At 37.7% G+C, this 22114-nt stretch overlaps 1 protein-coding gene across 1 annotated transcript in view; it reads right to left on the bottom strand.

Moving 5' to 3' along the window:
• Positions 1-14888, bottom strand: part of LOC138694927 (dopaminechrome tautomerase-like) — a 60658-nt gene extending 45770 nt beyond the window's left edge. The window contains exon 1 of the mRNA XM_069819122.1: positions 14790-14888. The gene's annotated coding sequence lies outside the window, so the exon portion shown is untranslated. The remainder of the gene's footprint in view (positions 1-14789) is intronic.
• Between the last annotated feature and the right edge of the window lie 7226 nt (positions 14889-22114).

Here is a 22114-nt window from a genome sequence, read left to right as displayed (position 1 = left end):
GTTGTTCTGTATGGTTGTGAAACTTGAACTCTCACTTTGAGAGAGGAACATAGGTTAAGGGTGTTTGAGATTAAGGTGCTTAGGAAAATATTTGGGGCTAAGAGAGATGAAGTTGCAGGAGAATGGAGAAAGTTACACAACACAGAACTGAACGCATTGTATTCTTCACCTGACATAATTAGGAACATTAAATCCAGACGTTTGAGATGGGCAGGGCATGTAGCACGTATGGGCGAATCCAGAAATGCATATAGAGTGTTAGTTGGGAGGACGGAGGGAAAAAGACCTTTAGGGAGACCGAGACGTAGATGGGAAGATAATATTAAAATGGATTTGAGGGAGGTGGGATATGATGATAGAGAATGGATTAATTTTGCTCAGGATAGGGACCAATGGCGGGCTTATGTGAGGGCGGCAATGAACCTCCGGGTTCCTTAAAAGCCAGTAAGTAAGTACGTACGTGGTATAGTAATGTCAAGGGACCGCAGGAAAAGTTAGAATTATTCACAATTTCGAACTGAAAAAGTAAAATTATACGAGCTCGAGTATATTTTTATATAATAAAAGTTTTCCTTGAAATACAGTAATCCATTCTCTTAATAATTTCAGTGGTGTGAGGCGCGAAGAAGAATAGTTGCCCACGCGAATGCCCACTAAATTTAAAAATGCTGACGCCGCCGCTGGAGGTAGAGATTCTTTTGACAGCGGGGGAGTAATACTGTCATTCCCCTACAAACCTGACTCTGCTCCAGATATAGGCTACACATAACCTACTTAGTTTCGAAAGTGCGAAATGTTACTAAGGTTGTCTACTCAACGAAAAAGGCTTGAGCGACACACAAGGGGAATCTCAAATACACCAAGTCAGTAGAATGATTAGCAGCCTAAACAGCATTTCAATATGCGATGCTAATCTTCACGTGTGAAAACCTGTCCCTTTGTTGTTGTGAGTTCTGCATTTCTTAGAAAAGGAATACAAAACTAAGGCAGAAATTGGTTTCTAGTTGTGATAAAGTCAATGCTGGCTCGTATCGTAGTAGAATTTTTCATCGGCTTACGAGATTACAAACTACTGTACTGCATCGTGGGTAGTTGAAATAACATGTTATCTTATCCACTATTTCCATAATTTCTCAGGGCCACTGTTCATATAACAGTAAACACTTTCTGAACTTACCCAATCAACCGAAATTCTGCGAAAGTAAAAGGGTCAAGCAATAAAGTTAAGTGAGGATATTGTGAACAGAATTTTGAAATAGAGTTTTCATTTTCATTTCATTTACCAGCATTGTACCGAGTGAGGTGGTTCATGCGTTAAGTACGGGACTCGTATTCGGGAGGTCCGCGGTTCAAATCCCCGGACCGGTTAACCTGGGATTTCCGTGGTTTTCCACAGTTATTTAGTTAAATACCGGGTTGGAAATTTCATTGCCACGTTCCATTTCCCTTCCTCTTCCCTGTAGAAAAAGAATTTAGATTTCTTCTCATATCATTCATCTTTTTTTTTTCGTAGGTTATTTTACGACGCTTTCTCAACACCTCAGGTTATTTAGCGTCTGAATGAGATGAAGGTGATAATGCCGGTGAAATGAGTCCGGGGTCCAACACCGAAAGTTACCCAGCATTTGCTCATATTGAGTTGAGGGAAAACCTCGGAAAAAACCTCAACCATTTAACTTGCCCCGACCGGGAATCGAACCCGGGCCACCTGGTTTCGCGGCCAGACGCGCTGACCGTTACTCCATAGATGTGGACCCATTCATCTTAATCATGTTATTCCATAGGCATATTCAGGTCATGACCCGGGTCCAGAGCAAGCGCCCTGACCACTGAGCTACGCCGAATTCAATCCCAGGCGCCGGAGCGAATTTTTCTCCTCAAATATTGTCACTATAGTAGATATTATTCCGTTGGACCAGTTAATAATATCTTTAGCAAATTCGTCTAGCTAGCAGTGCATAATTCTGTATAGATTGCTGTGGACTTTACTGCGGAATCCCGGCCATTAGTCACTCAGCTGAGTGCGCTCCTTGTATAATGGCAGTTGACTTGAAATATAAACGTCAACGTATATTCCTAACATGGAGCCAGACCACAAAGGGGAAAAAAAAACACTGTAGGAGAGGAGTTCGATCCGGTGCTGTGGATTGAATTCGGCGTAGTTCAGTGGTCAGAGCGCTTTGTACGTAGAACCAAGGACCCGGGTTCGATCTCCGGCGCCGAAGCGAATTTTTCTCCTCAAATATTAATTATTATTATTATTGTTATTATTATTATTATTATTATTATTATTATTATTATTATTATTATTATCAAAAGCCGAAAGTTAGAAATTATAAAACAGTTATAGGCCAATTACCGATTCTTCTTTATAGTTGTGAAACTTGGACTCTCACTTTGAGAGAGGAACAGAGGTTAAGGTTGTTTGAGAATAAGGTGCTTAGGAAAATATTTGGGGCTAAGAGGGATAAAGTTACAGGAGAATGGAGAAAGTTAGACAACGCAGAACTGCACGCATTGTATTCTTCACCTGACATAATTAGAAACATTAAATCCAGAAGTTTGAGATGGACAGGGCATGTAGCACGTATGGGCGAATCCAGAAATACATATAGAGTGTTAGTTAGGAGGCCAGAGGGAAAAATAATATTAAAATGGATTTGAGGGAGGTGAGATATGATGGTAGAGACTGGATTAATCTTGCTCAGGATAGGGACCGATGGCGGGCTTATGTGAGGGTGGCAATGAACCTCCGGGTTCTCTAAAAGCCTTTTGTAAGTAGGCTTATTATTATTATTATTATTATTATTATTATTATTATTATTATTATTATTATTATTATTACCACCAACCAGGTTTTCACAACCACGAAAACCCAAAAACATACCAGGTTAAAAGCATATAAAGTTCTAGCAAGACCTGTCCTCATGTATGGTAGTGAGGCCTGGACTGTCCGAAACTCAGATGTTCAACGCCTAACAACTGCGGAAATGAGATTTCTAAGGAGGACTGCCGGCTACAGCTTGCTTGACCACAAAAGGAATGAACTAATTACAAAACAATTGAAAATTACACCTATTTATGAACATCTCAACCATTATAGACAAAAATGGCTTAACCATGTCAATAGGATGGACCGTTCCAGATTTCCAAGACAAATTCTCGGCTATAGGCCACATGGAAGACGATCTTTGGGACGCCCCCCTGAAAAGATGGACGGAGACCGTAACAGGCCACTAGGTCTAATACCTTCAAGGACGACTATGATTATTATTATTATTATTATTATTATTATTATTATTATTATTATTATTATTATTATTACTACTATTATTATATCAGCAGCTTTTCTTCGCTATGAATGTCGTAAATACAATGTGTGTAAAATATTCTTGTTATTCTTGGCGTCACGGTCCTTTAGTCTAACCTTAGCCTCCCTTACAATAACCGACCATTCCTCTTTCCTTGAGACAGTCCGGCTTATTTTTTAGGCTTCTCGACAGTTTGATTTTTACACATGAGGAATTTTCAGTGCCGCGATTCAATCCCCAACCTGGAAGACCAGGAATTTGTAATCGAGATTATTTTCCCCTAGCTTTTGGAAAACCAACTCCCAATACTCCAACACTGCAAGACAGCAGCCGTTGGTTTTTGTCCACCCCGGATAGGCTATATTTCCCCGGTGCCTATCATATCTGATGACCATTCCCTTATCTGTTAGCTGTTGAGAAACCAGCAACTCCACACGGGGTATGAAAGAGTATATTATTGCTAATTAGGATTGTGTATGAGTGTATGGCATAACATAGTAAAAAAAGAATAATCACGAAATGTTCGCGAAATTGTCACATTTTTAACCATAAGTACGATATTTTAATAATTTTCAAGAAAAATTTGAAAAACGTTCAGAAAAAAAACCTGGCTCTGGGGATGTGAGAGTATTGGTAAAATAAAAGAACGAAACGAGAGTATCTCGAGGAAAACCTCATACAACATCTGTTTTGTTTACCGTAAATTCCTCACGATCAGGCTGGGAATCGAAACTGGGACGCCTAGGTGAAAGACCATCGTCCATAAATTACAATTAGTAAAGTAGACACAGTAATTTAATTTCTTGTTGTTTAACATTTAATTTTATAAATTCAGTTCAGACTTTTAAAACATATAGGTTACTCGTAAGCAGTATAAAGTCCGTCGCTGTGGAATAACGATCATCATGTCTAACCGTGAAACGAGTGGGGCCGAGTTCAAATCCTGGTAGGGACGAGTTACCTGGTTGGAGTTTTTTCCAAGGTTTTCCCTCAACCAATTGAAGTGGAATTGCTGGGTAACTTTTGGCGTTGGACCTCGGACTCATTTCGCTATCATTTATTCACATATCATCATCATCATTACTATAGTCCGGGTTAAGTACACGATGCAGCTGCTGTATTCGTACAACAGCGCTACCGTTCGGCAACAAATGAGGATCTAGAAACAGAACGTATCGAATGCAATTTTTCACAATTTGAATTCAAAGTTGTTCCGTAAAGGTGGAAACAAACACTGCCAAATTATGCAGCTACATATGATTTTCTTTCTTAACCATTTACATCCAGAATGTAATTAATATGATTTATTTAACGACGCTCGCAACTGCCGAGGTTATATCAGCGTCGCCGGTGTGCCGGAATTTTGTCCGCAGGAGTTCTTTTACATGCCAGTAAATATACTGACATGACCCTGTCGCATTTAAACACACTTAAATGCCATCGACTTGAACCGGGATCGAACCCGCAATCTCGGCACAGAAGACCAGCACTCTACCGACTGTGTCACCCAGGCCGTCTGCATCCAGTATTGATAGTGGATAAAATGACCTGGTTACAAAATGTACTATGTGCATTTGCATTATGCCACGTTTACACGTTACAAGTCTGAACAGGTTCTTCCTCAGTTGGATTTATCGAGTCAATCTTTTCTTTAGTAGGTTTCTGAGCTAGCTAGTGATTGCGTCGACCCTTCAAAATGTCAAATGAATCCTGTTGTGCCGGAGGACTAGGCATTCCGGAACATGACATATGCCAGGTTCAAGCAGAATTTCAAGTTATTTTGACTGCTTGTCCTATGTAATCTGTTGGAGAGAAAAAATATTCAGAGTTTTTCTTCTTTATGCAATGTTTTATACAGCAAAATCGAATAAATCTGAGTTGCAAAGTAAGCAATTTCATTGTTTTGGCATCAAGACGTACCAAGTACAAATGTAAATTATCAGGTTTGAGTAGGCTATTTATGTAAACAAATTATTTCAAAAGTTGCGATATTTAATTTATATCACTAAAATCTATTAACATGGAAGAAAAGCAAATTAAAAATATTTAAACACAAAGTAGTAAAACTTTTTGCATTTTCCCGGAAAACACGATTTTGTGTTTGTACATGATGCGTTCTGTTTCTAGACCCTTCAGATATCATTCACAGAACAAGACTGGCAAGCACAGTAGGCCTAAACCTCAGGCTGCGGTGCAGGCCTTCGGGTTCCTCCACCGTAAAAAAGAAAGGAATATGACCTACTTGTTACTGGAACTGGGCAACACGTGCTCATGATACAGATTATGATTAATAGACAAGCTCGACAACGACTTCTAGTATTTTACCAAGTTGTAATTACACTTTGAATAATGTCAGTCCTATTATCGTAATCTTGACAGTTAAATTATGTTCAAATTCATGGCGTAAGAAACAGCTTGTTGTCATAAATATTCCGTTTACTCGTATAACTTCAAGGGGGTGCTGCATAACTTAGAATGCACTATTTGTGTACAAATCTATGACTTTGTGCGATAATTGAACCACATAACCAACGACTTGCGCTGTATTCATGAAACTCCGTTATGAAATTTAACCTTCAACATATTGTATACCCTTGTATTCTGAATCCCTATCACCACGGCATGGCGCGTCCTCAGGTTCCGGATAGAGGAAACGGCCTCCAGACATGGAGGGTATAGCTGCGTCATTCCATACAAAATTTTAAGAATATGCCAGCGATGTCATGAATTTTTTTGATCTTTTAATATAATAATGTTATTATGAAAATAAATTAAACTGCCAACTATGACCGCATATCATTAATATTTTAGGCATACGGATGACTGAAAAATGAGTGGCAGTTACATATTATCCATAATTTAAAATATTCTAGACACCCTATATGAAGTGTCATCGAAACTAAACAGACGCCATTGTAAACCTGAATATCCATATTTTAATACCTTAAAGACTAATCCGAATAATATTAAGGCGTGCTCATAAAAACACCTCATTGAAAAAAGAAATAGTTTTATATTCGAATGCAACAAATTAAATTCATGCGAATTTCATTCGTATTAAAGAAAATCTTATTCCTAATCCATCTCCCAAGTTTTATGACTTTATCTCAAAAAACATGTGAATAATGAAATTAATAAAATTATTAATTTTTGTTTCGACGGTTGAAAATCGCTTGCTATGTGTGGCGGTCGCAGCGTTCGCGAGACTTCATAACGATGAGTAATCTCAAACGTCCGTCTCCCTGACCTTGATCGCGCAACATTCTGTACGACGGGAGAGCCTACCTGCTGAGCTCTTTTGTTCCAGTGAGTTATTTTTATTAAAAACTAACATGATATTTAAGTCCCATTCCACTTGGTACTTGGAATGTAACTAGTCTTTATGTAGAACAGGAAGAGTAACAATAGTAGCAAAAGAACTAGCTAGATATAGAATAGACTTCGTGGGAGTACAAGAGGTTAAGTTAAAAGGGATTGCATATCACAAATAGGAGATTACTTGTTCTATTATGGGGAAGGAAACAATAATCACCAATTAGGAACAGGATTCTTTGTTCATAAAAGAATAAAATCAGCAGTAAAAAAGATCGAATTTATCAGTGACAGGTTATCATAGTACTTAGGCCTAAAGTTAGATGGTGCGATATTGTAGCTATAAATGTTCACGTCCCTACGGAAAAAAAGACGACCATGTAAAGGATAGCTTCTTTGAGGAACTGAAACACACTTTTGATCAGTTTTCTAGATATCGCATGAAAATTTTATTAGGGGACTTCAATGCTAAAGTAGGACGGGAGGATATTTTTAAACCGACTATTGGAAAAGAGAGCCTACACGTGACTAGTAATGATAATGGCGTTAGGTTAGCCAACTTTGCCACATCAAAAAATTTAATTGTTACATACATTTCCCCATAAGGATATACATAAATATACTTGGACTTCTCCAGATGAGTTGACACACAACCAAATAGATCACATCTTGATAGATAAACGAAGACATACTAGTATAGTAGACATTCGATCCTTCAGAGGGGCGGACTATGATTCTGACCATAATTTGGTAATTGGAAAATTAAGAGAAAGACTATCAGTAAACAAGTGAGGTCTCGCCTTTTCATTCGTATCTCGATCAATTAAGCCAAAATATAATTTGTTCAGTTATAAAACGAGTATCAAAAACGAAACTAGCACTGTGAATTGTGAAACAGTGAACTAAGCATCTCCACTCAGATCTCCGCGAGAGGGAATGTTTACCATTGTTTCTAATAGCTATTTCCTTTGATTTTACCGCTCTATTATGGAAACACAACTTAAATAAAAATATTGTGTTTCCGTCAGCAGTAGGATACGCGATGTAGCGTCGCGTTTAAGGCTTAAAGGTACGTTTTCCTCGGTGCAACTATCACGATGATCGTTCAACGATAATCATTGAGCACTATTTCTTTGTATTTCATATGGAGCTGTTTTCCTACGAGCGACTGCCGCTAGAGTCGTCGACGACGATCGCACGTCTTGAAGAATCGTTCTGGAAAAGGCCGAATATAGTCGCTAACGTTTATTGTGAGAAAGACGTGTATCATGGCTCCTTCGTTTTCTGACGCGGATGATGAAATTCTTCTCGAGGAAGTGGCGAATTATCCCTCACTGTGGCAGCTGTCACATGCGTCCTACAAGGATCAAAGGGTCAAGGACAATATATGAGCTGAGTTTGTCAATAAAGTTGGAAAATTAAGTTATTAATTACGTTATTTAAATTTTTGATACAGTCTCTCTTCATTATTGAGCTCAAGCAGACGGTGTTTTTTTGGCTCTTTTCATCCCATACGTATGGAGAAGTATTTCGTCGACTTCCATCTCCTCAATCAAAGGCATTTAAGTAATCTTTTACGTCTACTCATTAAACTCATTCTGTTAAACATAATCTTCCTCTAGAACAGCCGTCGACCTGGTTGGCAAGTTGGTATAGCGCTGGCCTTCTATGCCCAAGGTTACGGGTTCGATCCCGGGCCAGGTCGATGGCATTTAAGTGTGCGTAAATGCGACAGGCTCATGTCAGTAGATTTACTGGCATTTAAAAGAACTCCTGCGGGACAACATTCTGGCACATCCGGCGACGCTGATATAACCTCTGCAGTTGCGAGCGTCGTTAAATAAAACATAACATTTTTTTTTAACATTTTTAGAACAGCCGTGGCGAAAATGAGACTCACAAGCACATTGTGGCTCGCAATGATATCTATGCATTTCTCTTGCTTCCTACCTTCTCCAACCCCCAACCTCTCACTCACTGGAGTGAACGACTAGTGAAAATCAACAAATCGTAGACGCTCCGAGCAAAATGGTATATTTTATAACTAACGATTGTCGTTCAACGTTTCATCGTTCAACGATAATCGTTGAACGATCATCGCAATAGTCGCACCGAGGAAAACGTACCTTTACGCTGCAAGATCTTAAGATTGCGGGTTCGATTTTCGATGGAGTCGTAGATTTTTCCCTTCGATCCGATCTTTCCAGTCACACTATGGCCCTGGGGTTACTCTGCGGTGGCTGATTGGTCAGACATTCATTCTGTCACGCAAGTAGTTCAGGTCAGGCCTGGGATTTTTCATTGGAAAATCCATAGTGACACTTGTGGCAGACAAGGTCGCAATTGGGATTTTTCTCGGGGTTCTTCCATTTCCCCTTATTAGGCATCTACATCAATGCGTCAACATTTTTCCATTTCGTCATCATTTCGTAGTGCCTTCTTGCCGAAAATTCCATTCTATTCCATGGCCCTAGGGTTTACTCAGCCTCTAACAGAAATGGGTACCAGGAGCATTTGCCTAGAGGTAATGGCGGGGACATGTTGGACTGTCATTAATGCCGATTGTCTGTGAAAGTGGGGGGCCTTAACCTGCCGTCTTCCTCTGGGCCGATTTGGGCTGTAATGAAGATGATTTTAACTTACCTTATCTTCTGTCAGCAGTAATACAGTAAAACTTCGTTAATCCTGACTAATTGGGGAATAAGTTGACCGGTTTAGCGAAAGTCCGGATTAACTGAAATGACGTAAAAGAACAGTAGAAAGTGCATTAAAACTCCGTTTATAACAAAAAAACACCTTTATTATGGTGTATTTAAAGGGAATAGACCTAAATACACTATAAAGTACAGTAAAATGTGTAATCGATAATATTTGTTTGTATAGTTTAATTACTGTAATGCAAACTTGATGAATTTTCTTTATTTTTAAACTATAGATGTGATATTGTAATTATTGTAATTCCATAGTTCTAGTGTATAAAATTAAGTCTTAAAACAAGGTTCTTTAATTTTTCCAAACTCATCTTTTTTTTGCCTGTCCGGATTAAGCGAAGTCCGGCTTATCGGGATCCGGATTAACGAGGTTTTACTGTATTATGAAAAATACTGGAACTTGTACAGAAACAAATGTTCGAAAGTTTCTGGGCAGTTGATCTGGAAGAGAGACGCTTTTCAGGTCAGGCAATCCGTGAATATTGGTAAGAGTGCGTCTGAACACACGATATTTTAATAGCTGTGTCAAGGGACACACCTACTTCTTAGAAAAGTAGACAAGCAGTGGTGGAACTCAGAGGAGATGTAGCGTCTGGATTTTTCCTATTGAAGGGAATAAAAACTCATAATGTTCTGAAAATCTGATCTACCGTCGTTTTCCGGCGAACAAAAGCACGGAAGGATATTATACTACGTGTTGTATTGTCATTTATAACGATGCCAAAGAGTAAATAAACGTACACTTCTGATTATATAAGTTGAAGGTAGGTCTGACCTTCGAAACATTGTGATTATTTTACTTCGTCAGTAGTGGAGGAAGTCTACACCATACTTCTCCATTTTCTGCTGAGTATCGAACCTGATCCGTTGCATTTTTAGTTACTTAAGGCATAGTGAAGGACATGAGTTAAAACTGCTTCCACTAACAAGCCAGTCTATCATGCAGATAACTACCGACTAGTAATACCTTTCATTTCCATATCTAAATTATAGAGGTTAGAGAAAGTCCTCAAACCATGCAAATGAGAACCTAAAATTTTTAACTGATCAGTTTGAGCTCAATTATTTGACATTTTAAAATTATATTTTAAGATACTTAATATAGTTTAAATTTATTTTGGAAATTCAATAATTTCAAGATAAATATTAATATTTCCATCGAAAAATCCGTAGTGACACTTGTGGCGGACAAGGTCACAGTTGGAATTTCTCTCGGCGTTCTTCCGCTTCCCCAGATTAGGCATCTACGTCATTTCATAAACATTTCTCCATTTCGTCATCATTCCATAGCATTCCCCGAACGCCGGCTGGCGACGCACGGAGGGGGCTGGTTTAGGGACGAGGGGGGGTTGCTTGCTAGGAACCTGGGTGCGCAGCGAACAGTTTTTTCCCTCTCTCTTGTATGGAGAAGGAACCCGAAGGCATATACTGCAGCCTGAGGCTTATTGTGCATACCACTCCTATTCTGTGAATGATTGGGTAGAGCTCTTGTACAAGTATAGCACACTGCACCGTGAACTGAACTCGAGCTACGGTATGGATGATGATGATGATGATGATGATGATGATGATGATGATGATGATGATGATGATGATATGTGAATTAATTATGGCGAAATGAATCCGAGGTCCAACGCCGAAGGTTACCCAGAAATTCTGCTTCAGTTGGTTGAAGGAAAATCCCGGAAAAAACCTCAACCAGGTAACTTGTCCCAACCAGGATTCGAACCCGGGCTCACTCGTTTCACAGTTAGACGCGCTGACCATTACTCCACAGCGGTGGACGTAGCGAATCTTAGTGTAGTCAGCCGATGTGGGTTTGGGAATGCACCTAGCTTGAGTTTTTTTTATTTTACAGAGGAGCGACTCGAAATCTTGTATTGCAGTCTGAAGCTTATTGTGCTTACCACTTCTGCTCTGTGAATGATATTTGTCGCCGAGCGGTCGTGCTCTTGTACGAATACAACACGCTGCCTGCTCCGTGAATTTAACCCGGACTGAGGTAATGGACTATTGATGATAATGATATGTAAATAAGTTATGACAAAATGAGTCCGAGGTCCAACTCAGCAATTCCATTTCAATTGATTGAGGAGAAACCTCGGGGAAAAAGAAAAAAACCCAGCCAGATAACTTGTCCCAACCAGGATTTGAACCCGGGCCCACTCGTTACACGGTCAGGCACGCTAATCGTTATTCTGCAGCGATGGACTAGCGCAATTGACCTTCGGGTGCTATGCATAGACATTTCGCTCGCCCGCGCTAGGAGCGTGCTAAATTAGCCCCGGCTATCGACTGATTACTTGTACAGGATTCATATCATATCATATCATATCATATCATATCATATCATATCATATCATATCATATCATATCATATATCATATCGTATCATATATCATATATCATATCATATCATATCATATTATATCATATCATATATCATATCATCATATCATATGATATCATATCATATCATATCATATCATATCATATCATATCATATCATATCATATATCATATCATATCATATCATATTGCTAGCACTGGTTTATGAATACGAAACACGTTAGTTCGCTGATCATCCATCGGAAGCCCGCACTAAGAATGTCTATGAATATGGCCCTAAGTCGCAGTGCTTCCTTTCCGAAATTCCATTCCATATTTTACGAGTATTATTACCGGTACGATTTATTGCTATAGCAGAGATTGGCCGTGCGCACATTCAGAGAAGGGGCGGAGCCAGCGATTCACCCGGTATTGCCTCTAATATATTATTTACAGTATTTGTGGTAAATTTAATGTAGTTAAAGAAGAAAATAGGGCCACCAGCGTAGCTCAGTCGGCTAAGGCGCTTGACTGCCAATCCGGAGTTCCTCTCAGGTGCGGATTTGATTCCCGCTTGGCTGATTACCTGGTTGGATTTTTTCCGAGGTTTTCTCCAACCGTAAGGCAAATGTCAGGTAATCTATGGCGAATCCTCGGCCTCCTCTCGCCAAATATCATCACGCTATTATCAATTCCATCGTCGCTAAATAACCTCGTAGTTGATACAGCGTCGTTAAATAACCATGTAAAAAAAGAATATACACCGCTAAGAAAATTCCAGCTTTGTAGAAAAACGCACTTAAATTATCTGAACATATAATTAATATTACAGAACGTTGAGCTCGGCTTTCAGCCATGAACACCCGCATCAAACAATTTTGCATGGCCGGCGTAGACTGTATCATTATCGATTCGTAACTCCCGCGTATTTTTACTTATATAACTTTGATTAACAACGTAATAGCAAACACACGATTATGTTTTTGATTTCATAATGAGTATTAAACTGTGCTACGAAGTTGTTGAACTTGATGTCTGCATTCACACATTTAAAATATTTTTTGGTGAAATTGTTATTCACCTCCTAAAAAAAGACTACAAATAGAGTTACAGGAATAACCCCACATTATAGAGGAACTTAGAGATAATATAAGAAGAGAGATTGCAAGCGTTACAGAAATATGACTTTTGCGATGAATAACAATAATTTCATCGGAAGATATCGTGGATATGTGAATGTAAACGGACCCCAAATTGAATCTCTCTTACAAGACACGTTCGTACTCATTGTAAAATAAAAACATATAATTATGTGCATGCTATTATTAATCAAAGTTACAGAAGTATTTTGTATATTGTGAAATATAACTAGAGCATGAATTTTCAGGTCGATTATGTTCATAAAATTGGTCAACATATAAATAAATAGCCAATGATTATTTTTCTACAAAAATCGAGAATGGGTTTTTTTTTCTCGAAAGATGACCAAAGTGTGACCCAACTCCTCCCTTAATAAGGGACTTACTTATTTACTTACTTACTTACTGGCTTTTAAGGAACCCGAAGGTTCATTGCCGCCCTCACATAAACCCGCCATTGGTCCCTATCCTGAGCAAGATTAATCCATTCTCTATTATATCCCACCTCCCTCAAATCCATTTTAATATTATCTTCCCATCTATGTCTCGGCCTCTCTAAAGGTCTTTTTCCTTCCGGCCTCCCAACTAACACTCTATATGCATTTTTGGATTCGCCCATACGTGCTACATGCCCTTCCCATCTCAAACGTCTGGATTTAATGTTCCTAAATTATGTCAGGAGAAGAATACAATGCGTTCAGTTCTGTGTTGTGTAACTTTCTCCATTCTCCTGTAACTTCATCCCTCTTAGCCCCATATATTTTCCTAAGCACCTTATTCTCAAACACCCTTAACCTATATTCCTCTCTCAAAGTGAGAGTCCAAGTTTCACAACCATACATAACAACCGGTAATATAACTGTTTTATAAATTCTAACTTTCAGCTTTTTTGAAAACAGACTGGATGATAAAAGCTTCTCAACCGAATAATAACAGGCATTTCCCATAAGGGACTGCGAACGAATTAACTCTTATTGTAAGTTTTAAATTTAATACAATAATTACATTATTTGCATGATTAACAATTTAAAATACATTACGAGTTACTCCAGAACTACATATTAACAACATCCTAATATTAACCTAATACTAACCCGTTTGGATCGTTATGTTTTTAAAATAAACCAAATTTCACACTACTACGTTCTACATTCCTCCCCTAAGGCCAGGCACTAAAATAATGTCAGAAAAGGAGGCCTCACCCAAAAGGCTGAAAAACACTGGAATAGAATGTAGAACAGAGTAATATGAAAATCTGTATCAATTTAAAAATAAAACAATTAAATTATATCTATATTTAATGCAAAATAGTCGTAGTCGTCTGTTTAAAATTTCATACAACAGCTTTTAGAAATAATAATAATTATTATTACTTCGGTCAAGGCCCCCATTAACTGCTCTGCTGCGCATTCTCCCCCCCCCCCCCCCAGGGGACCGGGGTTGAGAATCACTGGCCTAGAAATAGTTTGTATGTTTCTCTATTTAACCGCGTTCCTGAAAAATGTTAATTAAAAATGAAGTTATCCATTTATTTTTTTACTATCTTTACGCTACTGTTGAAAAAAATATGAGTGTGAAGTTTTACGGCAATTAAAAGAAAGAAAAGAGAAAAACAATAATATTGATAAAATCAAACCTCTTGCTGCTTGAAATTTAAGAGTAATCCTTTAAGGTTATATTTTATAAAATTCGTGGGTGGGTGGACAAAAGGGGATAAGTCACCTTTCTGCCAAAATTGAGTTGAGTCAACATTCCAATAGAGAAATGTGAGAGGAACATTGTGTAGAATGTGCAAAGTCATGGCTTTGAAATTAAAGATGAAAGAGAATTGTACGTATGGAGTTAAAGAATTGTTTCAGCAATCCTACACATTTTGTCAGTGTTTTTTGCAATTATTTCAAAACTTAGTTTTGGTAACTTATTCCCTTTTGTCCGCGCACCCACGAATTATATAAGTTGTTTGAAGACTAATAACAAAATTGGATTACCTTTACGTGCTGCAATGAAGAACTGAGATGACTGAGCTCGTATTCACAAGAAGTCTGTTGATATTACCTATTGAACTCCTTTTCACGATTCTGTTTTCGTTAGATATACAGAATTACAGTATTTACTCAGCAATTAACCATATTGCCTTTGTTTATTGGAAGCGCACTTTTATTACGTAGGATTCTGTTTTCTTGTGTAATCAGTTGTTCGGATTATTATTTGCAAACAGTTTAGTGATGTATCATACTCTTCTTTTGTGAGTGAGTAATTGTGGCTGACATATGAGTGTACTATTTCTAAACAGAGTTTCAGTCTTTTCAGTTGCTGCAGCCATTATCTTTTTTTTTTATAAATCAATACTTTGTTTTGTGTATAGCTTTATAATTTTATCTTTAACTTGCTCAGATTTAAATGTTGTTAAAACAGGCAAGTTTTAGTATTTCTTAAAGTAAGTACCTATACAAATAAGAAAAAAAGATAAGCTACTGTAATAATAATAATAATAATAATAATAATAATAATAATAATCCGTGGCGCTACAGCCCATGAAGGGCCCAGACCGACTAGCCAGCTGCTGTCCTCACGTCCACATGCCGAAGCAGAGGTGGACGATCATCCAACCAGAATGGAGGTATCGTGTGGTTAGCACGATGATCCCCCCAGCCGTTATAGCTGGCTTTCGCAACCGGATTTCACTACCAACCGTAGCTCCCCAAGTGCATCACGCACGATGCTGGGAGGGCACCGGTTCCATACACTGGCCGAAATTTCATGAGACAATTTCTTTCCCCACGAGGACTCGAACTAGCGCACATTCCATAACGCGAGTCTTAGGCAGGATGCTTTAGACCACGATGCTACGGCACGGGACTGTAACATTACTCATAATAAAATTTGAATTATTTAATATAGCTAATGTTGTTTCCAAGAAAATACTTTTAAAAATACAGAAACATACTATATACCGCACACAGTGTCTGACTTAAGCCGTTCATTTTTGATTAGGCAGCCGAAATAACAGTCGAGACATGTGGGAGTATTTAATGGTTTCTTAGGCGGAATCAGGGGTGGGTATAACTCTCACTGACATTATCACGTTTTTTTTTATTTTATTGGGTTATTTTACGACGCTGTATCAACATCTAGGTTATTTAGCGTCTGAATGAAATGAAGGTGATAATGCCGGTGAAATGAGTCCGGGGTCCAGCACCGAAAGTTACCCAGCATTTGCTCGTATTGGGTGGAGGGAAAACCCCGAAAAAAACCTTAACCAGGTAACTTGCCCCGACCGGGATTCGAACCCGGGCCACCTGGTTTCGCGGCCAGATGCGCTGACCGTTACTCCACAGGTGTGGACCATTATCACGTGAATATTACAAATTTTAGTCTCAGTATGATAAATTTATATAAAACACGTGCTGTCAATCTGTTATGTTAATTATTTATTTTCTTTCTCCTTTTCAACGTTTATTCCAGTCTTGGATAATGTTTTATCGAGTCATTTTCTCTTACAGTTTCCATAACATCTTTTTCTTAATACGTAAGTTGTAGCCGATCGTTCAAATTAATGTATTTATTTTGTTTCATTCGGAATATGCAAATTGTCTTTAAAGAACAGACAGAGCAGAATTTTAATAGAATTGATGTGCGCCTCCTAGTGACACTACCATGAGAACCTGGGTAGACCAAGAAAAAAGTTTGATTCAGGCTGTGACAGACCATATGATCTAAGACATAAGAGATCAGTAAAACCTGCATGGAGTTGGACGATGTTGACGTAGGTTGCTTGCTGGAACATTTTATATTTAATTGTTCTCTCGCTATCTTTCATATTTGCTGTTACGAGTTTCACATATTTAAACCGTAAATGGTTACCGACGGTTGAATTCGAGCCTTTATAGCTACTGCTGTGGAACTTTTTGATTCATATTATGATATTACGATGGATTACGTATTTGTATTTTAAAGTAATATTAATACAATTAGAATATTATAGAATCACCTGGAATCAAAGATCGAAATTAAAAAGTACGAAAGGAAGGACTGACTAACAAACCCTGTCAGGCAGTCGGAACATTCATACGAACACATCACTCTAGCTAAGAGCCATGAACTATCCTCAAAAGATCCGTGTATTATAAATGTTTGTTTCTTTACTCAGATGCATCGTTCTTTGGTCGGTGGGAATAGGCACATAAGTAAAAAAAGTCGATTTTTCTGTTGTACCTAATCACATAAGTCTAATATTTTTTCTAATTTTTGAAATAATAAATTTTCTTGTATTTCAAATTGAAAAGGGTCTTGCTTTAACCTACATGAATTTCATTATTATACTTATATTCAGTAGCGGCCGGTGATCGAAATCCTCGGTGAGGCCAGATGCAACTAGTTTATGTGCCTCCGATAGGAAATGTTTATTTATGATATTAATTATTATATTATTAATATCATGATTACTGTATTATTATTATTATTATTATTAGTATTAGTCTATTATTATTAGCCTACTATTGATGAAAAATAATGTCACTCACCAAATAAGCTGTTATGCTGTGAGTTTCAGTGTGATGAAGCAACCCACATTATGTGTTGAAAATCCCCTCCTTTCTGTTCTTTTTATTTTTTTCCCTTAACAGCAACGAACAAGGCCAACAGAGAAGTTTATTTTACACCACATTACCACTTAACCATTTATGTTGCCCATACCAGGATGCAATAGAAACTCGCGTTTTAAGATTATCTGTCAGAAAAATTGTCAGCGATGTCGTAGGTATCTCGGTCGGCTCTCTCTTTATTTAAAACTTCCTTTCTTTCAATATTATTTCTTCTTGAAAAAAGGACATTTAACAATGAATTAACTACACCAGCATTATTTCTCGCATTTGTTTCTGTTTATATTTTCCCGAAATACATAACAACATTGGCCCAGATTCACTACTGTACCAGAGCGGATTGACTGTACTACCAAGTACAATAGTACAACACCCTCGCTTAAGTCATAAACTGAGACATAAGGGGAGGGAATAGTGTGGGTCTCTGCCTGCCAAACAGCTGGAATTTGTGTTATTTATGACTTATTTAGGAAGACAAGTCACCATTGCTATTCCCACCCCACTCTACCCTTGAGGCCGGCCCATGGATGTGAGGAGTGAAACCTGACCAGGCCACGAGGCCAGACGAATTGTGCCTCGGCTACAACGTTTTAAGCACAAGCTCAAACCCCACGAAAATACAGGAAATTCAGAAGACAGACCCGGCACGAACGATTCTGGCCTCAGGAACAAATTTTACTGCAAAACAGGTCTATATACACCACAACCAGACCCGGCATGAGCGATTCTGGCCTCAGGAGTAAATTTTACTGCAAAACAGGTCTATATACATCACAAAGTTAAAAAAAATGCTTCTACAGTGATGCTTCATTCAAATAACTAATACATTATATAAAAACACAAAATTTGATTTCTGTTAAGCCAAGTGACTGAGACCCGGCCTCACTTGCCTCAGTCAATCAGCCGCCACTGCTTATATTCACTTAGGAGTAAATTAAAAAGAAAGTGTCTCCTGAAAAATTATTATTTTTTGACTTATGTGCCTTTTCCCGCCGACCAAAGAACATATCAACTAGTCCACCGAACCTATGTCTATGTATTATTTTAGCTGATCTCAATCGTTACTTAAACTAAAATACAAGCGCTGCAAGTTAGAGAATTTCAATGACGAGAAGTATTGTGTCCACCCCTAATAGTGTTGTGTGTGATGCCTAAAACAATTTATGAACGACTTGAGTCAGATATCCTGTATATATCAGGATTATCAACGGGACTCGTGCACCTAGCCTTCGGACATGGGTTCGAATCCCACTTGGTTTGATTACCTGGTTGAGTTCTTTCCGAGTTTTTTTTTTTTTTTAAACTATTCATTAATTCATTCATTCAGTGTTCTGCCCAAGGGCAGGTCTTTCACTGCAAACCCAGCATTCTCCAGTCTTTCCTATTTTCTGCCTTCCTCTTAGTCTCCGCATATGATCCATATATCTTAATGTCGTCTATCATCTGATATCTTCTTCTGCCCCGAACTCTTCTCCCGTTCACCATTTCTTCCAGTGCATCCTTCAGTAGGCAGTTTCTTCTCAGCCAGTGACCCAACCAATAATAACTGGAACATTATTTCTGCCATAGCGGACTGCCTAAATGACAAAGAATGCTATACAAATTTAAGTAACTTGATATAATAGTGTAGCAGCGACAAAGGTTCAATTTGCTAATACGTGAAAATGAGAAAAAATATAACATTACTATAAAATTTGGTCTTCAGTTCATACTATATAGGTGGTTATTTAATATTTCGATAAAGCCTTTCAGAGCTAGAATGACTGTATCTAAACAGTTAAGCTTTGGAATGGCGAAATCGTAAACTGGTTAAGCAAACCAACGAATTTCATGTTGCCAGCAAAATACATTTTAATATTAGATCAATCATAAATAAGGTATTATTATATTATTTTTATTATTGTTATTGTTCCATAGTATTGTGATTTTCCCTGCATTGGTGATATCTGGTAACAGTTTTCAACATTTAAAAGATGGCTAAATTAGTTTTTTAGGAAATAATGTTACATGAACCCACTATTTGGTGAGTACGATGTACAAAGAAAGTGGTTGTTTGGATTTCACAATCATTCCTGAATAAAGTAGTGGAAAGGCACAATAGCTGTTTGAGGCTGCTGTGCTAACTTTCTGGTCCATCTGTACAAAAAAATTCTTGTGTACATTGTATTATTGTCAACATCTAAACCAGTGGCGTAGCCAGATTAATTATTTTGAGTGGGCCAGATATGCAGGGTTTATAAAGTACCTGGCAATGCCTTGAAACTCATTCTCGGAAGTCTTATTTGATAACATGCAAAATTATGATAAACAATCATGAAAGTCATATCTATACAAACGCTTCAGAAGTTGAACTGGAGCAGTCGAGATTTCCTAGCAACGAATCTGTTGACCACTGGTGATGGGTCCTTCAACAGAGTCCAACTTTTCTTCCTCTCGATGGATAAAATTGCTAGATTACAAAGCCTTGTGCTTGACATGATTGTCCTGGTGTAAGTTTTTATTCGTCTTGATGCAGAAAAAGTCTTTTCTGCAGATGCAGTTGTGATGGGACAGATCAGTAGGCCTATAATTTGTAAAACTTGGAGTAGTTCCTGGAATGCAAACTCATGTTTATGTTCTGTAGTTTAGAATATAGGTCTCACACGTTTTGATTTAATATTCATTATTTCACCAGGGAACACTGTTTCTCTAGAAGTTCCTTGTTTATGTTTAACACAGAATTTGAAGATCAGTACAAATCAGCTAGTTCTCGCAATGTCTTGAAGTTCATGAAAGCAGAAAATTTTGGATCACAAACTGATACTGCTTCATAGGAAACAGAATTTTCTTCAAACTGTCTTTTCATTTCTGATATGACATTATCGAGTATATTATAAAACTTGCTTCCAGCAAAACCTCATCTTGTTGCTCTGAACCGGAACTCTTTACTCTTCAGCGTAGCGCCAACATCATCAGTAACGAAATAGTCTGTTACCAGAGATTGAGGTGGTCGATGATTTCTTTTTTCTTGTGCAGTAACACTGATTCCGAAAACTTCTGTCATACAAACAGCACTGGAATAAAATTCTTCGAATTTTTCTTCGTTTCGGTCCTTTGAAAAGTTTTCTATCATTGCCTCAATGAGGGACGAACATTTACTAATATCCATTTTTGAAGACTGAGGTGCTTCCAATAATGAATTTGCATGAGCACGAATATCGTCTATATCCAATAAAATAAGGTATCAAATTTTCTAGCTGATGTAACAATCCAGTAGCCTCCACAGCTTCCTTCTTTTTATCGCTGCTAGACAGTTTTTTTTAGGCCCAACCTAACACAAAATATTTCAATATCCGGTAATTTCATTACTATAGATTTTTGTTATTGTAGGTTTAATTTGTAATTCAGTAAATACAAAAATATTCTTTGTTCTTAACTTCTGTGATAAAATGTCTAGCTTTCATTAATTAGGTATAAATTTTTCTGACATTTTGCATATCTGATTCCCTAACCGTTTCTAATGTGTATCATTTTACCTTTTAGGTGTGTTTCCAAATTATATGTAATATGCTTTGTCAAATCTGGCAACCTTTTCATAAGGGAAGCTAAATTTATTATTTATTGTCATACTTTAATTTTTATTGTAATTGTAATTGTAAATTTAATGTTAATTGTAATTTTATTGTTCATGTTATAGTTGTAATCCCCTGGTAGAGGGGCAGAGAAGGCCTGACGTCCTTATATCTACCAGGTTAAATAAATAAATACTAAATACTAAATAACACAGTTAAATTGGCTCTTGAAAAAATGAACACATTTTTTACTTCTTATCTTAATTCTATCGATTATAATAATTATTGCTCTGGATCCATGGTTTACTTTTAATGTTGAATGTTTTCCCTAAAAAAAAAAAATATTAGCAAATTTTTGGGTGGGCCTGGCGGATCCATAGTTTACTTTTAATGTTGAGTGTTTTCCCTAAAAAAAAAAAAAAAAAAAAAATATTAGCAAATTTTTGGGTGGGCCTGGCCCACCAGCTGGCTAAACTCTACATTCTAAGATGCAGCTGCATAATGCAGGGATGAAGGGGGGAACTCCCTGGGAAAGGCATGATAGGGTAATTCATTTGTTTGGTTGATCATAACAGGCAATAGGGGTTCTACAGTATTTTCAATTATTGTGTGCTGCTGCTGCTGCATCACAGCCCAAAGTCGAGCCTTAGCCTCCTCAATTTTCTTCCTCCAACTGTCCCTGTCTTGTGCTAATCTCCTCCAGGCAGTTGTTCCGAGATAGTCCTGAGAATCGATCTTTACCACATCTATCCATCTATTTTTGGGTCTTCCAATTGGTCTTTTACCATGTATTTGCCATTTGAAGATCTTCTATTCCCTTCCATCCGATAGACATGTCCGGCCCATTCAAGCCTCCTTAATTTGATGAAAGTAACAACATCGAAACTTCTATATAATTTATATAGCTCGTTATTATAACGTATTCTCCACTGCATATTTTCTTGCACCGGTCCAAAAATTCTTCTGAGTATTTTGCGTTCAAATATACCCAGTTTAGCTTCTGTCTCCTTAGATAATGTCCAAGTTTCGCTTGCATAACAGAGAATACTTCTAATAATTGTTTTGTATATTTTAAGTTTTGTTTCCTTGTGCACACAGATTTCAATATTGCACTTAATGCAAAATAGGCCTTATTGGCTGCAGTGATTCGACTCTGTACTT

The sequence above is a fragment of the Periplaneta americana genome, chromosome 2 (genome assembly GCF_040183065.1).
Source record: "Periplaneta americana isolate PAMFEO1 chromosome 2, P.americana_PAMFEO1_priV1, whole genome shotgun sequence".
NCBI classification, from domain to species: domain Eukaryota; kingdom Metazoa; phylum Arthropoda; class Insecta; order Blattodea; family Blattidae; genus Periplaneta; species Periplaneta americana.
This window is presented reverse-complemented; position numbering and strand designations above follow the sequence as displayed.